A 22,062-nucleotide genomic window follows, 5' to 3' on the forward strand; every position below is an offset into this window, starting at 1 on the left:
AAGAGTCACCTTGTCAAAGTCAGGTCCCCTCTCCGGGGGCAGCCGATGCCTGATAACTGGTCACAGCGAGGCTGTGAATGCTTGGCTCCTTGCCCCAACTTAGGACAATTCTGAGGGGCTGTCCCACCTCCAGGGCTCCCTCTGGCATTGGCTAAGGCCTTTCTTGTGACTGCACTGCAGCCTAATTTCTCTCTCTCTGCCCAATCCCACGTCCTTCTCTCTCACAGGTGTTAATCCTAAAATATTCCTAATAAACCTCCTGCCTGTTAATCTCCTTCTCAGAGTCTGCTTTCCTTAGAGCTCTCCTTTCAACAGGTACAATTTATATCTTGTTTGAAAACATGTACCACACAAATTTAAGAAGACTGAAATCATACCAAGTATTTGTTCTGACCACAATGGAACAAAACTAGAAATCAATAGCAGAAGAAAAACTGGAAAATCCACAAGCATGTGGAAATTAACAACACAGTCTTGAACAGCCAACGGGTCACAGAAGAGATCAAAGGGGAAATTAGAACTATCTTGAGACAAACGAAAAGGAAAACACAACGTACTGAAATTTATGGAATATAATAAAATCAATACTAAGAGGGAAGTTTATAGTGGTAAACACCTACATTAGAAAAGAAGAAAGATCCCATATACCTCAGGGAACTAGAAAAACAAGAACAAACTAAGCCCAAAGTTGGCAGAAGGAAGGAAATAATAAAGATTAGAGCAGAAATAAACAAAATAGAGAGTAGAAAAACAATAGGGAAAAATTAACGAAAGAGTTGGCTTTTTGAAAAAAATCAGCAAAACTGACAAAACATTTAGCTAGACTAAGAAAAAAAGAAAACTCAAATAAATAAAATCAGAAATGAAAGAGGAAACGTTCACAACTGATACTGCAGAAACAAAAAGGATTGTAAGAGACTGCAATGAATAATTATATATCAACAAACTGGATAACACAGAAGAAACAGAAAAATTCCAAGAAACCTACAACCCACCAAGACCAAATCATGAAGAAGACCAAATCTGAAGAGTGTTAAGGAGACTGAATCAGTAGTCAAAAAATTCCCAACAGGGCTTCCCTGGTGGCGCAGTGGTTGAGAGTCCACCTGCCGATGCAGGGGACACGGGTTCGTGCCCCGGTCCGGGAAGATCCCACGTGCCGCAGAGCGGCTGGGCCCGTGAGCCATGGCCGCTGAGCCTGCACGTCCGGAGCCTGTGCTCTGCAACGGGAGAGGCCACAACAGTGAGAGGCCCGCGTACCGGAAAAAAAAAAAAAAAAACAAAAAAAAACTTCCCAACAAAGAAAAGCACAGGACCAATGGTCACTGGTGAATTCTATCAAGTAGTTAAAGAAGTATTAAAGTTAATTCTTCTCAAACTGGTACTGGCATAAAGACAGACACGTTGACCAACGGAATAGAAGAAAGACTCCAGATATAAATCCACGCATATAGGTCAGTAGATCTTCAATAAGGGTGCCAAGAATACACTAAAAGGGAAAAGACAATCTCTTCAATAAATGATGTTGGGAAAACTGGATATCCACATGCAAAAGAATGAAATTGGACGCTTATCTTATGCTATATACAAAAGTCGACTCAAAATGGATTAGACTTAAACATCAAGACCCAAAACTGTAAAACTCCTAGGAGAAAACATAGGGGAAAAGCTTCATGACACTGGTCTTGCAACAAAACCAAAAATAGACAAACATCTGTACATTAAACTAAAAAGCTTTTGCATAGCAAACAATCTAACAGAGTGAAAAGGAGTACCTACAGTATGAGGGAAAATATTTACAGATCACATATCTGATAAAGGGTTAATATCCATGATATTTAAGGGCTGTTACAACTCAACAGCATAAATAAATAGATACACAAATAGATAAATAAATAAGTTAAATGATTAAAAATGTGCAAAGGACTTGAATAGGCTTTTCCCCAAAGAAGACATACACGTGGCCAACAGGTATATGAAAAGATGCTCAACATCACTAATCTTCAGGGAAATGCAAATGCACAATGAGATGTCACCTTACACCTGTCAGAATAGCTATTATTCTGTAAACACACACACACACACACACACACACACACACACACACACCAAAAAAAGCAAATGTTGGTAAGGATGTGAAGAAATTGGAACCCTCGTGCACTGTTGCTGGGAACGTAAAATGGTGCAGCTGGTATGGAAAACAGTATGGAGATTTCTTAAAATATTAAAAATAGAACTACCATATGATCCAGCAATTCCACATCTGGATATTTATCCAAAACAACTGAAATCAGGATCTCAAAGAGATATTTGCGCTCCCATATTTACTACAGCTAACAGGTGGAAACAACCTAAATGTCCATTGATGGATGAAGGGATAAAGAATACGTGTAATAAAATATTAATCAACCCTAAAAAAGAAGGAAATCCTGTCATATGGGACAACATGGATGGACCTTGAGGACATTATGCTAAGTGAAATAAGCCAGTCATAGAAAGACAAATACTGCATGGTTTCCATTTGTATGCGGCACCTAAGGTACGCAAACTCACAGAAGTTCAAAGTAGCATGATGGCTGTCAGGGGAAATGGGAGTTGCTGTTTTAGTGTGTATAGTTTCAGTTGTGCAAGACGAAAAAGTTCTAGAGCTCTGCTGGACAACACAGTAGTTACAGTTAATAATGTACTGAACACTTAAGAAATTTGTTAAGAGCGTAAAAAAAAAATACAGGTACCACAATTCTATCTACGTTTAGGAATACATCCATATGTAACAGAAGCATAAAAACATTCAAGAGAATGATAAAAACCAAATTCAGGGCAGTTACCTCTGTAAGGTAGAAAAGGAGACAGGCTTAGGAAGGACACACATAGTGTTTTACTAATTACATAACACTTTAATTATATACTATTCCTTATGCTTTCTTTATATGCTTGAAATATTCCATAATTTTTAAAAGTAACTTTAAAGGAACAGCTTGCCCCTCTATCAGCTATTCTCTACCTTCTTTTTACCAAAATAAAGAAGACAGATGACATTCATGTGGACAAGAGTTTATCACGGGGTGTTCCCATATTTTGAAACAAGATCACATTTCATGGTGAAAGCAAAGAAAACGGAGCTACAGAGTTCTTTTTTCTTTTATATTCTTTCTCTTTAAAATGGTGCAATCTCAAAGTATTTAACATGTTTTTAACTCCTTAGAGTGTACCAGGAAGATGGTTTGAAATTGGCTGCCACACAGATAAAGTGCATAATTTTCTACAGTGTTTCCACTTCTCTTTCTCCTGCTCAAGAAACTATCAGATTCAAATGAGAGAGAAATTATTAGGCTAACTTTGCTTTTGTCACATTTCAAACACAGCAGCGCGATAATTTGAACCTGGGCAGTCTGCCTCTGAACTTGGATAGCATTTACTACCCGGAACAAACCCCAGAGAAAACTTCTAAAAGTAGGATTCAGAGTAAAAGGAGGTGCCTATGGATCATTCTTTCTAAATTCAGAACATTTTCCAATACAAAAAGTGTTAAAAGTACAATTACAGTTATGTAAAACACAACATGCTCATGATTTTTGTATTTATAATAAAAAATACTAGCAAAATAAAGGGGTTGCCTGGATAATTTAAAGAACACATTCACATGAAACAGTCACATAGCTGAGATGAAATGATTTCCCTAAATTTATCAGAATAATTCCACAACTGCCAGTGTCACTGTATTTGTACAGCTCTGATCTTGTCAATTGTAAAGATTTCACTGTATATTAAAATTAGTTCCACGTCCCTAGGGTTGGTTCACAAAACAATGCTCTTCCTTGTCCCCCACCCAACTTTCTGAGCTATGTATGACAGCAAAACATCAAAGAACTCAGAAACTCAAACAAAGGGAAAAAAGTGCATGGAGGGAGGCAGGAAGAAAACATTCAAATTTTCCTAATTTGGGGCAAACAGATTTTGTACATATCCAAGGCACTGAGAACAAACAATCCAACTTAACTTTAACCAACATTAATCACTCAAGACCACTACTAAGAAACTAAACTTTGGGTTCTATGTTTGTTTGATATAACCGATTTATAAACACATTTGCAAAGAAGGAGGAAAACAAAATTAATAAAACTTCTCAGATATAGGCAAAAAAAAAAAAGGTTGTTGACTGGCAATGGAAATCTGTAATGATCTATGTCGCGAAAGTTTTCACATCTTAAAGGCATCTTATTCACAATCCTTCCCTTCACATCACTTTATGTTTCGAGTACCTCTTTCCCTTGACACTGTCAAAATAATCTTTTTCTTTCACATTTTCCCAGCAATCTACTTGTCCCTAACTTTTCAGCCACATCTTGCAAAGGAATTCAGGCCTCAGCTCCGGTTAGCAACAACACAGGCACGCCCTCTTGTGGCACAAAAGAAAACTGCCTGCTTACATTGGCACTCATGCCCAAGAAGTTATTTCTGAGTTTCAGAGCACTGGAGCATGTACTTCATTGCCTGTGTTTTTATAGACAAGGAAACAGCCTAACTGAGGTCAAGCAACTTACTTCCTCAAGGTACCTCAACCAAGAGTACATTTAAAGCAGGATCTGACCACATATTATTAAAAGATAAGTTGGAAGCAGTAAGTAAAACCTAATTTTAACTTCTGTTTTATGTAGTTTCAAAGCAACCGTTTACATAGTATCTTTGGCTTAATGTAATATATTCATGATTAAAAAAGACAGGAAAGTGCAGAGTGGGCAAAAATTTTCAGAAAGAAGAGGAGTTATTTTCCAAATTAGCTTTCAATATTCTCAAAAAGTATAGAGTATTATTTTGTGTATCATGGATCTATTTGTTACCAGTGTACTTCTTTCAAAAGGACAAGGTAGAAATGATTAGAATTTCCAAAATAATAATTTGTCATCCTCATTTACATGCTAATGTCAATGGATATGAATAAGAATTTATGCTTTGTGTTTAGGCATATCAAAAAATTTTAAACCCGTTGATTTCCAAATACTTTTATTATTAATCTTTATCAAGAATTAATAGGATTAAAAGTACCTCCTTTACAGGGTTATTTTAAAAGTTAAATGAGCTAATACATATAAAGGATGGAGCAGTCTTTTCTAAAATTTACCCTTTTAATCTTCTTTGGACCAAAGAAGTATAAAGAATGTGCTTTATATATGATAAAAATGTGGAGACAAAAAAAAAAAAATGTGGAGACAAGAGGTCAAGTAGATAAAAGTAATAAAAAGGAATTACTAAATTCTTAAACATGATAGGTTTTCATGTCCAAGCATTATTCCTCTCTGTAATTGCCCTGAAGTTTTCAACAGTGATTTTACCTGTAAACATGAGATCCACTAAAGCCCGAGATAATGAACAAACACAGACACCCCCAAGACCACGTCAGTTTTCACTTTCCTCCCTAATGCTCCATGTGTGTTCACCCAGGGGATGATGGGTCACAGAGGGGCATCTTTAAAGTTCAGTCAGGTGTATGCAAATAGCTGCACTCCTCTGATAAAACCTCTAGAGTGAATTATTGGTTTCCCAAAGCAACAATCAAAACAAATAAACCTCCTGGGTGTCTTGTATTCTCACCCGGTGTGAATGGTATCACCACTTGTTGAGATGGCCAAGGGCAAAGTTGAACTAATCCTTGATGTCTTTTTCTCCTACATTCTTCAAATTCTGCCAGTCACAAAGTCAAGTCACTTGGACTCACTGCATCTCTTGACCCTATTCTCTCTTCTTTAAACGCAATGCCACAGCTTTAAGGTCCTCGCAACTCCCCCGCCCCACACCCGACAACCTGGCTAACAGCCAAGTCCTGTTCATCCTCCAAATCTCAGCTTTCCAAGTTCCCTGCTCCAAAGCTTCCCCAACCTCTCTCTGAACGCCCCTCCTTCCAAGGAGGCAGGTTACATATCATCAGGCCCCCACCCTCAATTCCATGCTTCTTTTATCCTTGTAGGTATGTCTTATCTTTGGTGTGCTTGACAAAGATGAGTGTTCCATAAATCATTGTCGAATAAAGGATTTGCTTTGGAGGGGGGGAGGAAGAAAAAGAAAAAGAAAAATTTGGTTAAATAACTGGTACTTTATTTGGGAAAATGGCTGAATGAATTTCGGGTAAAGAACTGGGTTGTTTCCAGAATAAATTTTTTCTATTTTAATAGACTTAGGCAGAATCACAGGCAAGATGTTCTAGAGTTATTAATTTTTTCATTAAAATTAGGTCATTTTCTGATTTTATCTAAGGAAGTAAAATTCAGTCTCCCCAGAGATCTTGATTCGTACTCTGGTGCAGAACATGGCCAGACCCAGCTGCAAAGTGCTCCAGGGGAGCTCTCTCGGTTGCACTCTACCTCCCATTCCCAAGGACCTTATGTCCAGATTACTTGCTGTCTCCACATATATGGTGTTGGGGACAGGTGGGTGGGCACCTAGAAGGGTGTGCCTCTCTGCATCTAAAAAATGCAAAGGTGTTAAGCTGTCATCAGTTTCCTTTGTGAAGAACTGAGAGGTGGAGGATAACCTACACTTTTGAACTACTGTGCACAAATAGAGTATCAATCTAAGAAACTACCATTTCTTCTGGCCGGGGGGAGGGTGGTGGTGGTGGTGTTAATCGTTGTTAAACATAAAGCCAATCATTCTAAATCAATGTTCACATGCAAGGGAAATGCAGCTGTTACTGGTCACTAAATTCTGGGAAACACAACTAATAATGATTTCTGTTTCACAATTAGAATTCAAAGAACATCTGACATAGAAATTAATTCAATAGGTCTCACCAAAGTATTCCAAAGCACTAGAGTTCAATGAAATCAGCAATACTGTCCCATTTCTTGAAAGGTCACTTAAAGAACATTTAAAATTTTGAGTGGCCACCTATTTTTAATGGCTTTATTGAGGTATAATTTATATGCCATGAAAGTCATCCATTTTAATGGTACAATCAGAAGAGTTTCAGTAAGTTTATACATAAACAGCCGCACGACTGCCAATAAGAATACCTCCATCATCCCAACAGCTCCCTCCTACCTGTTTACAGCCAAACTCTGCTTCCACCTCTGGCCCCAGGCAACCACTGATCTAATCTATGATTTTGCCTTTTCTTACAATTTCATATAAATAGCATTATACAACATACAGTCCTTTGTTTCTGGCTTCTTTCAACCAGCATAATGTTTTTGAGGTTCATCCATGTTGTACTATGTAGCATGAATTAGGAGTTCATTCTTTTTCAGCACTGAATAATATTCCATTGTGTGGATATCACACATTTTGTTTATCCATTCACCAGCTGATGGATTTGGATTGTTTTCCGTTTTTGTCTACTGTGAATAAGCTGCTATGAACATATGCTTGGTTTTTGAATGGACATAATTTTTTTACAACCTTATTGAGGTGTAATTGATATACAATAAACTGCACATATTTAAGTATACAATTTGATGAATTCTGATGTATGTATACACCCATGAAGCTACTATGCATAATCAAGATAATGAATATATACATCACCCCAGGGTTTCCTTGTGCCCCTTCCTTTGGAATCCTTCTCTCCCTCCTCTCCTGAGCCATCCTCAGGCAACCATGGATCTGCTCTCTGTCACTATAGATTAGTTTGCATTTTCTAGAATTTCAATTAAATGGAATCAGACAGTATGGCACTTGGGGGCGGGGGGAATCTGGCTTTTTTTCATACTGCATAATTATTTTGAGATTCATCCATGCCACTGTATATATGAATAGTCCAATCCTTTTCATTGTTGAACAGCATTCCAGTGTATGGACTTATATATTCATCTGCTGATGGATGCTTACATTATTTCCAGTTTTTGGCAATCACAAATAAAGCTTCTATGAACACTGTATACAAGTCTTTGTATGGACATATGCTGTTATCTCTCCTGACAATGTATTTATAGGAATGGAATTGCTAGATAATTTGTTAAGTGTATGTTGAACTTTTTAAGCAACTGCCGAACTGCTTTGCAACATACCTGTACCACTTTATATTCCAGTCAGCAGTGGGTGAGGATTCTGGTTTCTCCACATCCTTGCCAACACACGGATTGTTAGTCTTTTTAATGTTAGCCATTATAGTGGGTGTGCAGCAATATATCATTATGGCTTTAATTTGCATTTCCCTAATGACTAATGATGTTGAAACTCTTTCCTTGTGTTTATTTGCCATTCATATATCTTTTTTGGTGAAATGACTCTTCAAATCTTTTGTACATATTTAAATCGGATTGCTGTCTTATGACGGAATTTTAAGAGTTCTTTATTTTTTTTCTACATACAAATCCTTTATCAGACATACGTTTTGTAAATATTTTCTCCTAGTTATGTGGCTTGACTTTTCATTTTCTTAAGAATGGTATCTTCTGAAAAGTAAAACTTTAATTCTGATGAAGTCCAATTTATCATTTTTTAATACTTCATGCTTTTTATATCCTATTGACTAAATCTTTGTCTAACCCAGGACACAAGACTTTCTGCTATGTTTGCTTCTTTACATGTTGGTCTATGATCCATTTTAAGTTATTTTTGTGTATATTGTAAGGTAAATGTCAAGGTACATTTTATTTCACGTGGAAATCCAATTGCTGCAGCGCTGCTTATTGAAAGGACTATGCTGTCCCTATAGGATTACCTTAGTACCTTTGCTGCAAAGCAACTGACCACATATGTATCTATTTCTAGATATTTTGTTCCACTGATCTACATGTTTATCCGTATGCAAATACTACACTGTTCTTATTATTATAGCTTTATGATAAGTTTTGAAAACAGGTAATATAAGTCCTCCAACTTTCTTCTTTTTTTCCCAACTTCCTGCTTTTTTGAAGTTACTTTGACTATTCTAGATCTTCTGCATTTCCATATAAATTTTAGAATCTGTTTGCCAATTTCTATAAATATATTTCTACAAAAATCCTGTCTGAGACTTTGGCAATGACCTTGTTGAACCTCCAGATCAATTTGGAGAAAACTGCCACATCACCAATACAGAATCTTCCATTTATTCCCACTTATTTAGGGATACTTTAATTTCTCTCAACAAAATTTTGTAGTTTTCAGTATGTAGGACTTACAGTTCTCTTGTTAAATTTATTCCAAAGTATTTTGGTTTTTTGGATGCTCTATGAATGGACTTGTATATTCTTGGCATTTCATATAAATGGAATCATACAATATGTGACCTTTTGTGACTGTCTTCTTTCACTTAGTATGTTTTCAAGGCTCACGCATGTTGCAGTATGTATCAGTACTTCATTCATTTTTACTGCCCAGTAGTATTCCATTACATGGATATACTGCATTTTATTCATCCAGTCATCAGTTGACAGATCTCAGTTTTCTAAGGGTTGATGGTTCTTTTAGTAAGTAGCTTGAACTTAAACTGTAGAATCTGTCTACCCCCCATGAAGTGTAGCCTCTGATACCTTTGCTTTGTTTTTAAAATTCCTATTTCTGTTTTCTGGCCTGGTTCCCTAGAGGTTACCTCTGTGTCTGCATAGACAATAACCAGTGCTCACATGATGTTACCATCCATTACCTTTCATCTTCTCTCCCCATCACTCACTTCCCTCCAATCAATCACCTCGCCTCCTACAATTCAAACAAGCCAGGCACAGTCCTGCTATTCCCTCCGCCTAGAACACTCTTCCCCCAAATATATATAGGGCTCTTTCTCTCACCTTCTTCAAGTCTTTGCTCAAATAACACCTATTCAGTGAGGCCTTCCCTGAACAATCTATTTAGAATTGAACCCCTCTCCTTGCATTTTCTCCAAAGTCTTCAAATAGATTATATATTTTACTTATTTATGTTTTTAGTCTAGTTTCACTAATGGAATGTTAACTCCATGAAGGCAGGAAGTTTTGTTTATCTTGTTCACTACTGTAACACCAGTACCTAGAGGACTGTCTGGCATATAGCAGGTACTCAGTAAATATTTGATGAATCAAAGAATCATATTCTTAAAACAATATAGATTTATATTAATTGATCCATACACAGCCCAGAAGGGTCAAGGTTTACAGAATGTTGAGTAATGGATGACTAAGCATGTTGATCATATACAACAGGCCAGTTCTGTTCACTGGAAATATAATGTAAGCCACAAGTAATTTACAATTATCTAGCAGCCACATTAAAAAAAAAAAAAGTAAAAGAAAACAAGTGAAATTAATTTTAATAATATTTTGTTTCACTCAATATATCCAAAATATTATCATTTCAACATGATTCATACAAAAATTATTAATAAACTATTTAGTCTTTTTTTCATACTAAGTCTTGAAATGTGGTGTGTATCTTATGCACAGCACATCTCAACTGGGACCAGCCACATTTCAAATGTCAATAGCTACTATTGGCTACTATACTGAACAGCTCAGATACAGACCAAAATTAAATAACCCCATTGTAGTGGGAAGCAATCTTGTGTATTTATTAATTGTATTCACCTCAGCATTCCAAAAAAGGCCCTGGTACAGCCTCATAGTTTCCTAGTTTTGTCAAAAGAGATTCAATGGATATAAGAGAACTAGCAGCTTTCATTCTGAAAAACAGTTTATATCAAAATGACTGGCTCAACTCTTTAAACTTCACTCAGAAGTTTTAATTAGAAAGAATGAATGCCTTTCTTTCTCAGTCTCTTTAATTAAGAAACAAAGTCAAAATCCAGAGAAATTTTGTAATCTTATCTATATTAGAAGGAAAAAAAAATCTTTATTTTCAAATAGAAAGAACTTTTAAAATTCTACTTCCAAGAAACAAACCAGTATTTATTTCAAGTTAGCCAAAATACACTCCGTATTAAAATACAATTTTTATATAGAGTTGCATTTAAAAAATTCTTAACAGTTGTCTTACCAATATTTTTGCATTCATAATATAAAAGTGAAATAAAGCACTAAGGAGAGTGCTCTTAAATTTTTAATATATACATTAGGTCCTCAATATGTTCCTTAAAAGCTAATGGAAAATTAACTTTTTTTTTTTATCATCAGGGGATTAATTTCTTCCAGAATCCCATTATTTAAAAATATTCACTTATTGCAATTACAATAATTGACATCACTATTCAACAACAAAATTTAAAGATCCCAATTAAAGTACCTGATAATTTAAAACTTTAAAGTCATAAAATTACCCCTTTTTTTTTTTTAAGCAGGAAATCAAAACACACCGCAGCATCTACTTACTCAGATGTTAGAGGGTGTTTTCTATCATCTCCCATAAACTGGCAGGTTTGAGCTTAGATCATCAGCGAGGCAGAGAAACTCCAAATGATAAAATATCCCAACTCTTTTCACCCTGAAAAGCATAAATAAAATGTCAGTATGAGAAAGAAAACTTGAGTTACAACCAAGATAGAACTCTCAGGAGTGGCTTGTCTAGATAGGGAGTAACTTCTGTTTCTTCTTTTCTTTTCTTTTTTTTTTTTTTTTTTAAGTGAGAGCTCACAACAAGTTAATTCATGACCCTGGAGTTGTGGGTGACCTGATATAGTGATACTTGGTATTACAACTGCCCTTCTGTTTTAAGAAATCTCTTTGGGAGGAAGTCTAAATTAGCGCAATAAAATATGCATCCTGTACTATAACTTGATGGCTTTTTTACCAGTCTGACCCTTCAACTGGAGAGATCCTCTATCTCTAATCACATAATTTATCAAAACACTAAGATACTTTTGAAAGTGAAAAGGGGAACTTTTTTTTTTTTTTTTTTTGCAGTACGCAGGCCTCTCACTGTTGTGGCCTCTCCCGTTGCGGAGCACAGGCTCCGGACGCGCAGGCTCAGCGGCCATGGCTCACGGGCCCAGCCACTCCAAGGCATGTGGGATCCTCCTGGAGCCATGTCCCCTGCATCAGCAGGTGGACTCTCAACCACTGCGCCACCAGGGAAGCCCAAGGGGAACTTTTGAAATATTTATTTATTAATCAATAAACTGTTTTTATTATACAGGTTTTTTTTTCTAAAAAAAAAAGTAAAAATAATGTACATCTGCTACATTAAAGCAAAAAATTTAAGGTTTCTTTATATTATATGAACACTTAAAATAGCATAAGTAGATTAAGTATTCTTGGTGTATATTCAGTACTTTAATCCATTTTCTTAAAGAGTCTGTCTCTAATATTGTGTCACTGGTATTTTTTCCGGAAAAAAAAGTTTATTATTTGAAATTTTTCACCAAGTTACTGCAATCTTTTTTAAAGTTTCACTTTGTGTTAAGCAATCTCAAATCACTGACATCTTCATCTGCCTCTTCTGTGTTGATATTATTTTTAACAAGAAAATGCTCTCTTTGCATGTGCTGAGAAACCTGGTAAGCTCAAAGCAAATTCTGCTAAGTAGAGGATATTCTCAATTCTATTTTTTTTATAAGCAAACTGTAAATATCTCAGTCTCACTATTTTACAGATACTCTCTTTTTGCCTAAATTGGAGTTCTTTTTTCCCACTCTTGCTGCCTCCAATCCATTCACCATGACAGTGCAGCACAGGTAGTTTTTTCCACCAATGCAAACTTATCATGTCACTTCCCACCTAAAAACTTTTCAACAGTTTCCCGTTGCTATTAGGATATAATCCCAAATCTTAGGCCTCCAAAGTGCTGCACAACCTGGTCCCTTCCTACCTCTCAGGCCATACTGATGACCTCTCAAATCCTCCAAAGCACCAAGTTCTCCCCTGCTCCAGGGCTTTGCATGCTCTGTTCCCTCTGCTTGGAATGCTTTTCTTTTCAGTCCATCTTTTCTCCTAGGACCATCCTTCCTATCTGAGAGGCCTTCGAATGCCACCCAATCTAAAGTATACCAAGGCATTCTCTCTCTCTCAAAAGTACTCCATACTTTTCCTACGAAGCATTCATTGAAATCTGTATTTATTTATTTGTGTGTTTTTAGGAAGCCTATCTCCACCAGACAGTAAAAACTCCACCAGAGAGTGTATAGATTGTTTGTTTGATCCACCCCTTAATCAACTGTTTTTTACCCAGCCCCTGGCTTGATCTTTGGCACCTTGTGAACCTTCAGTAAATATTTGATAAATGAATGAATGAAAGACTGAGAAGAGAAGGTAAAGAGACAAAGGACAATCTAGTTATTTCCACCAACCTGTTACCTATGCTCAAAACAACTCATTATCTTAAATCCAACTACATCATCAAGCTTTCCCCCTATACAGGATTATTCTCATCAGCATTTAACAGTCTGTACTTTCTCCCAACCTAAAAGAAAGAGACAGACACACACACACACACCTTTCTCCTGACCCCACATTCCCATGAATCAATTCCCCATTTCTCTAATGCAATTTCATAGGCATACTCAGAAGAGCTGACTATATCTGCTGCCTCCAATTCTTTCCTCCCATTCTTACTTGAACCCATTCCAACCAGGCTTTTATCCCCACCGCTTCCCTGAAACTACTCTTGTTAAGTCACCAATGACTTCCACCTTGAACCACCCAGTAGCCAGGTACTGAGGCAGGCACTTTAATGAATTCTCTCATCCATTTAAACAGTTCATCACAGCCACCTCTGAGGCAGGTACCATTTGCTATCCCCAGGGAGAGGATCCTCTCTTTTTTTAAACACTTTCTTGTTTGGTTTCCAGGACAGGACACCACACTGCTGCCTCTCCTCCTTCACTGGCCACTCCTTCTTAGACTTCTCATTATCTCAGCCTCTTGATGTTAGAGTGACCCAAGGCTCTCAGTTCTCCGTCTACTTTTCTATCTATACTCCTTCCCCTTGGTCGTCCCAATGGGTCTCATCACTTTAAATACCACCTACAAGAGCCCAAACCTCTTCCCTGAACTCAAGCCTCGTATTTTCAGCTGCCTGCTTGACATCACTCCCAGATGTCTAATAGATATCTCACACTTAACGTCACCTCGTGACAAATTCCTGATGTTCCCCCCTAAGGCTGATGCTCCCACAGGATCCCCCACGTTAGTAAATGACAACTCAACCCTCCAAGTCATCCCTGACTTTTCTCTTTCCCTAACACCCTGTAACCAAGCCATCAGCGAATCCCATTGGCTCTACCTTAAAAATATATCTAAATTCTGCCTACTTCTCCCTACTTCCACCACCACTACTGCCATCTAAGCCTCCACCATCCCTATCTAGATTATTGCAAGAGTCCCCCAGTGGATTCTTTCCTTGCCTCACTGCATACTATTCTCAAAACAAAAGGCCAGAGTCATATAGATTTAAAAAAAAAAAAAAAAATCAAATCATGCCACTCCCCAAAACCCACCGTTTCCCTTCTCATCAGAATAAAAATCATTTTTCTTTTTTTCTCTTCCGCCTGTAGAATTTAAGCTTCTTAAGGGGAAAATTTTTTGTTTTGTTCAATACTGTATCCCTCCAGTGGCATGAAAATGCCTGGCACCTAACAGGTCTCCAATATATATTTACTGAATAAAAAATGGGTGAAAACAATATCATGGATAGGCAATTTAACTAAATCTCCGGACTCTACTGCTCTTAACAGCAAGCTCTTGGAGAGCAAGGACCACGCAGTTACAATTAAATTTTGCACAGTAACTTGCACACAAAGTCTTAATGTAATTTCATCATTGATATGTTGTATTTCCCACTGAAATTTTAGTTTCCTATATTATATGAACGTTACTAACTTTAAAACTTAAGCAGAACATCTTAAAATATGACATCTGGGTCTCAACTATGAATACCAGCTCCCTCAACTTACACTGCAACTACGCTCCCTCCTCTGGGGAGGTGTGTGCTTACTTATTAATGCTTACTTATGCTTACTTATTAATGCTTATTAATGCTCTGCATTGTGTGAGCATTGTTGCTCTGGAGCTCTCACTGTTACGTTATTTGCTGCACCGTCTGTAGGGGGACCTCACAGCCATGCGGGGGCTTAGATTGGATGGCAGGAAGAACAGTGACTGAGAGCCCAGCTCTGGCTGCTTTCTTTTTACAAAGTTCTCCTTTCACCTTCTGGGGTGTATCTATTAACGCTTTAACTCTCTCAAAGGCATTTCTCAGCCGATAGCCAAATGTTTCCAAGGTCCTTTTCATGAGTAAGCCTGTCTTCCAAGAGTTCTATGACTCCTACAGGCTGTATCAGCCTGCACACACTTCCATTTCCAATCCCCAGACTCCAACCTCCTCTTGGTTCTTACTGGACTCTACGTAAGAATATTTTATCAATGCAGTATCTTTATGTGATAAATTATATTTCACAGATAAACCTGGAGCAAGTTGAATTCTGATACAATTATTCTACTCTCGAACACTGTTAAACCTTGTCTCATTCCACCAAGAAATTCAAAACCATTTGCATTATTTTTTAAATTATCATCATTCTATAATTTAATGAGAGACTATGCATTTTCAACACATGTTATTAGTGCTTTCTTAAGTATCAATATAAAACAACACTGCTAAAATCAGGATAGATCCCAACATGCCTAAAAATATATATTTATTATGATCCAGCATAAAAATTCTGGAAGAACTTTAACGTATGGCCATCATCAATAACATGAGAGGATGATGAACTAACATTTACTAAGTACTTACTACGTACCAGGCATTTTATCCACATTATCATATGTAATCCTTATAATAGCCTTGTATGATAGGTATATATCACCAGACTTCAAACCCCGCCCCCCAAGACGCCTTCCTAAAGCCCAGTACCACACCTTCTTATGTGCCAGACGTTTGTGACTCAATCTTAAGAAGCATTGGTCAGTTTTTACCAAAATGAGCAGCTAATAATCAACATCTATATTAAAACTATTGTATCTGGTAAACATGTAAGGGTCACCTTATAACCTACAGGACAGGCTTAAGTGCTTTAAAGTTTTTTCAGTTAATTCACCCTAGCAGATCCAAGGGATACAAGCATTCTTTAAAGAAATTGCACTATGATGACGATACTGAAGTTTTTCATGGAAAAGATGAATAGTTTGTTATATCTGGCCCTTAAATATTTCAGGCAAAAGCTGTTTCTTCCATGTCACATAAGTTGCGAAGTCACAAATTACTGTTGAAAAGTTATATTACTGAGCAGATGCTCCTTGAGGAAAAAAGAAAAAAAAAGGACTCCCTTGTTGACCTTCACTCTGAAGTGAACTAGACTTCTGAATGGTCAAAAATACAAGCCCAGCTCTTGAAATTCCGTAAGAAATGTTGCTTGAGTCCTTCAAAGCTTAAAAACGTCACATGAATCTACAGAATAAAACATCTCTACTGAAAGCATTTGTCTGAGAACTTGAGGACCAAGAGAATAAAATCAGCACTGATACAAAATCCATGCTGACGACACCAAATATTTAGAGAAACAAACAACAGAAGGGTGCTACTGACGACTGAGATTTCTTAAGCCCCTTCCTTACTGGCGTTTCCCCTCGGCAGAGGTGCTGGATTCCACGCTCCCAAAGCCACCGCCCCCAGCCCTGTGGCACACGCACCTCCCAGCCCTGGTTCCCGCAGCCTCCTCAGACTCTGGAGAGCCCAGTCCACGTGAGCTGCACCCCTGGGTCTTTCACATAACTGTGGCTGAAGATATTTTTCGCAAGGTTCTTTAAACAATGATTCACGTGATAAATTTCTGCCCGAGTTAGTTCCAGGAAATGTTTGGTTTCTGCAGATGTTTGTATGCTTCCGGTTGTCAGTACATGAAAACGATAGAATTCTGTGTTTCTTTTTCTTACTTGGAGCAACTAGAAAATGTGAAATCAAATATATTGTCCAAATCTCTCAACATTGACGGATGGGAATACTTAATCCTTCAACTTCTTTAAGGTGAGATTGGTTTTATTTTTATATCAAGTTACTTTACTTTTGGCCTGAAATTTGTAAGTTGCTTTAAGTGTTTGCAGAAGCAAGGAAAGTTGCAAAATGTTTAAAACAGTAAAGACATATCTAATGTTGACCTGCTTATAAGTTCCAGAAGACATTTTTTAAAAAAGAGGAAAGTACACTGAGAAGCCACAAAGGCCCAGAATTAAATTCTCTGTTATCTAAAAGATATAGAAGACTCCACAAAGAAATAAAACGGTCCTCTAGTCTCTGTTTCAGCCCGGTTAACCAGTTTGAATACTCAAATAGGCTCTTGGTTGAACCTCCCTAGCAGTATTAAAAAGTCTGAAATTTTTACGAAGTATTTTAGTAAGACAGTTCTTCAAACATTATTTTGAAAAATAAAAACGTTTTAGAAAAGTGAATTAAACTGGGTTTATGACAGGTGTACGTTCTAAGTCACCTCATCCGTAAAGCAGTCCAGATTACGTGTGCACACACTGTAATCACAATCAGCCCAGAACTGTTTTTAGCTCATTCACGTCTTTTCAGTCCTGAGGTTCAGTAACAAGTGGCCCCTAATAAGTCAATAAAGGAATAAGTGACAAAAGTGTCCACCGAAATCTTGAAGGTACTTATTTATTACTATTTTTATACTCTACCTCTTTTCTCAAAGCATTTGTTACAATCTATAAAGATGCAGCCATTACAATAAAATTGTATTTTACAAATATAAAAATTCAAATAAGAGAAAAGAGCATGCAGTTACGTAGGCCATAAATGTGGGCTTACACCATCTGGTTGATAAAGCAGAAAGTGAAAGCCAATCAATTACAAAATTCACACTAGCCATGATGCAATGGTAAGTCTCAGGAGAAACAGAATTTGTCCTGCTATGCAATCTGAGAAAGATGTCTCTAGCAGATCATTATACAGTAATATACTGGGGTCTTCAATACTGTCCCTGATAGATACCTTGACTGGTTCATCCGGCAGTTTCTTAAAGCAAATAACATATACAGTAAAAATATAAAGCTCTCAGGTAATCTGAATGAGTAAAAAATGATAGCTAGAAAGTCTGTCGTAACAGAACTTTCTGTGATGATGAAAATATTCTAAACCTATACTGTCCAGTATGTGAGTCACTAGCCACATGTGGCTACTGAGCATTTCAAACGAGGCCAGTACAACCAAGGAACTGAATTCTTAACTATATTTACTTTTAATTTTAAAAAATTTTATTTCATTTTAAAAGCTATATTAGAAGGGGAAATACCTACCCACTGGACCACACAGGTCTAAAACATTAGTTATCAAACTTTTTTTAGTAGCAGACCATTTCTGAGTTGGCAAACATAAACCAAACCTAATACATAAAAAATTAAAATGGTATATTCTATATATTTATTATTATAAGTTCTAATTTATAATATTAATTTGTAGTCAATGTGAATATGAGTTTTCCAATGGGTGAAAACTAGAAATTGAAGGTTATAAGTGAGAGTAATAAACTCAGATCAGCCCCAGTAAACACTTCCTTCTGTATTTTGCTTGGATGCACTGTGCACTGCCCATGCGGGACTTCTCTCTACACATTCTGAGCTACCCACTTACCAAAGGCCACAAGTAGCAGCCATCTACTCAGAAAGCATAAAAGGAAAACACAGCATGCCAGCAAGGCAGTTCCAGGTATTCCTCCTCACGGGCAGAGTCCACCTAAGAGTCCACATGGCCAACCAGGAGCTATTCTCTTGGGCATTCAGATGACAGCTCAGGTGCAAGGAAATGAGAATCACAGGGTAAGTGCAGAGTCGCACTGGCTTAGAAGCCTTATGTCCCAAACAGAAACCAATACCTCAAATAACTACCCAGCCACAGCTTCCAGGGTCCCCATGAAGTTCATACCCATCTCTGAAAAGTGCCCCAGGGAAGCTCAAAGCTACTGCTTCTAACCAAGAATTTAGAGTTCATGCATAGTTCCTCCCAGTCCAAATATATTTACCAAATAAAGATCATTTTTACCATAAGCAGTGTTGCCTAGTAACATGGTTGACTTTCCCCCTTATCGGGATTCAGAGAAATTAAGTAGAAAGTTCATCCAAGGCCAGGTTTGTCCTTACAGAATGAGAATGGTTTGGTTAATTCTTTACCCACCTTCCTGATTAAAAAAATAATAATCCTAGCATATCAAGAATAGAAAGAACTTTCTTAATTTCACCAAAAACCTATAACAATACCATACTTAATGATTAAATAAAGTATTTCCTTTAAAAGCCAGGAAATTAGACCAAGAAGACAACTATCGCTTCTATTCAACAGCATAGAGGTCGTCAATGTAGTAAAAGAAATAAAAATGAGATATAAAATTTTAAATTAAGTGACAAAATTTCTCCAAGTGATAATTATTTATAAAGAGAATTACGAAAGCAAGCTATTAACAGTAATATAAAAACAAGTTCATCAACGTTGCTGGATATAAGGTCAATACACAGAAATGAATGTAATTCCTAGAAGTCAAAAAACACCACTTTGTAATTTAATTAGGAAAAGCTACCATTTAAAATGGCAGGACTTCCCTGGTGGCACAGTGGTTAAGAATCTGCCTGCCAATACAGGGGACACGGGTTCAAGCCTTGGTCTGGGAAGATCCCACATGCCGCAGAGCAACTAAGCCCATGCACCACAGCTACTGACCCTGCGCTCTAAAGCCCGTGAGCCACAACTACTGATCCCACGCGCCACAACTACTGAAGCCTGCGCGCCTAGAACCCACGTTCCGCAACAAGAGAAGCCACCGCAATGAGAAGCCCATGCACAGCAACCAAGAGAGGCCCTGCTCAGAGCAACTAGAGAAAGCCCGCATGCAGCAACGAAGACCCAACTCAGCCATAAATAAATAAAACATATGTATAAAATAAATAAATAGAAACTTAAAAAACCCCTAAGTTCATGGATAGAGCAAACAGACCTGGTGGCTGCATGTGGTACAGGGGCGGGGGGGAAGCAGGGTGCAAAACGGGTGAAGGTAATCAAAAAGTACAAATTTCCAGGTATAAAATGAATGTCATGGGGATGTAATGTATAGCATGGTGACTACAGTTAATAATACTGTGTTGCATATTTGAAAGTAAGAGAATGGATCTTGAAAGTTGTCATCACGAAAAAGAACTGTGTAATTATGTATGGCGATAGATGTCAACTGAACTTATTGTGGTGGTCATTTTCCAATACATAAAAAATGAAGATCATTACATTGTACACCTGAAACAAATATGTTATGTCAACTATGCTTCAATAAAAAAGAGAGAAAGAAAGAAAAAAGAAAGAGAAAAAAGAAAAGGAGAGAGAAAGAAGGCAATTAAAAGCTATAAGCTAATAATAAATTTCTAGTAATAAATCTAACAAGAAAGTTTCAAGCACTTTACAGAGAAAATTACAAAGTTGAGTAAATGAAAAAACAAACCATGTTTGTGGATGGAAGACCTGATAAATATTCTTAAATGGAGTGGGATTTCAATCTGATTCTAATAAAACTCTCTACAGGGTCCTTCTTAAGAAAAAGAGAGCCAAGAATAGCCTTGACAAACTTGAAGAAGAACACAGGCAACATGCCCTCCAAAATGTTAAGACATGTTAAACCACGGTAACACAGTACAGACAAATGAAAGCAACAGAACACCCAGAAAAAGACATATATGTTTGGAAATTTGACATGTAATAGAGATAGTACTGTAAATCAGGGGAATGAATGAACTACTGAACAGTGGTGCTAAGACATAGGTTATCTGTAAGGAAGCACAATTAAATCCCCGTTTCACACCATTGAGAAACATTATCAGGCTAATTAAAGACATAAATGTGAAAAAAATTTTGAAAACTTTTAGAAAAAAAATCCTTGCTATAATGAGGGCTTTAAAAAATAAGATACAGGGCTTCCCTGGTGGCACAGTGGTTGAGAATCTGCCTGCCAATGCAGGGGACACGGGTTCAAGCCCTGGTCTGGGAAGATCCCACACGCCGCGGAGCAACTAGGCCCGTGAGCTACAATTACTGAGCCTGCGTGTCTGGAGCCTGTGCTCGGCAACAAGAGAGGCCGCGATAGCGAGAGGCCCGCGCTCCGCGATGAAGAGTGGCCCCCGCTTGCCGCAACTAGAGAAAGCCCTCACACAGAAACGAAGACCCAACACAGCCAAAAATTAATTAATTAATTAATTAAAAATAAATAAATTAAATTTTTAAAAATAAAAAATAAGATACAAAAGTAGAAATTATAAAGTAAAAGACTAATATTACTATGTTAAAATTTTTAAAAATTCTAAACAATAAAAGATTCTTTAACAAAATGAAAAATCAAGCCATCGACTGAGAAAAGATAGTTTAATAATCAACAAAGTTAATTTACAGAATACCAGAAAAACTCCTAAAAATCAAGAAGTAAACATAAACAACTGAATTAATAAAATAGAGAAAAACTGTGGGCAGCCAACTAATGGAAAGGAAATCTAAGTGGAAAATAAACACAAGATGTCCACACTCAGTACAATGCAATTTAACACTACAATGAGATACAATATCATACCAGACTAGCAAAATATCATATAGTAATAAAAAAATTTTAATATATTCAGCCACTTTGGAGAGCAATTTGGCAATATTTAATAAAGGTAGGGCTTCCCTGGTGGCGCAGTGGTTGAGAATCTACCTGCTAATGGAGGGGACATGGGTTCGAGCCCTGGTCTGGGAGGATCCCACATGCCGCCGAGCAACTAGGCCCGTGATCCACAACTACTGAGCCTGAATGTCTGGAGTCTGTGCTCCGCAAAAAGAGAGCCCGCGATAGTGAGAGGCCCGCACACCGCGATGAAAAGTGGCCCCCGCTTGCCACAACTAGAGAAAGCCCTCGCACAGAAACGAAGACCCAACACAGCAAAAATAATAAATTAATAAACTCCTACCCCCAACATCGTCTTTAAATAAATAAATAAATAAATAAAGGTAAAGAAGCTCATATCTATGACCAAGTAATTCCACTCCTGAATATGTGCACTGGAGAAAAAACTGGCACATGTCCATGAGGAGGCATATGTAAGAGCATTTGTTATCACTGTTTGTAACAGCAAAAAACTGGAAACAACTCAAACATGAATTAACAGGAGAACAGATAAACATATGGTGATATAGGCTTATGACGAAATACTACATATATTTAAAAGAATCAAGGACAGCTACAAATACCAAAGATAAATAAATGCTACC

At 37.2% G+C, this 22,062-nt stretch overlaps 1 long non-coding RNA gene across 1 annotated transcript in view; it reads right to left on the reverse strand.

Moving 5' to 3' along the window:
- Positions 1-22,062, reverse strand: part of LOC109547904 (uncharacterized) — a 212,519-nt gene that overhangs the window by 149,978 nt on the left and 40,479 nt on the right. Inside the window, exons 6-7 of the long non-coding RNA XR_004528175.2 lie at positions 11,220-11,331; positions 5,593-6,034 (exon numbers count right to left, since the gene is read on the reverse strand). This is a non-coding gene — a long non-coding RNA (uncharacterized lncRNA). The remainder of the gene's footprint in view (positions 1-5,592; positions 6,035-11,219; positions 11,332-22,062) is intronic.

This window comes from Tursiops truncatus, chromosome 9 (genome assembly GCF_011762595.2).
Source record: "Tursiops truncatus isolate mTurTru1 chromosome 9, mTurTru1.mat.Y, whole genome shotgun sequence".
Classification (NCBI taxonomy): Eukaryota; Metazoa; Chordata; class Mammalia; order Artiodactyla; family Delphinidae; genus Tursiops; species Tursiops truncatus.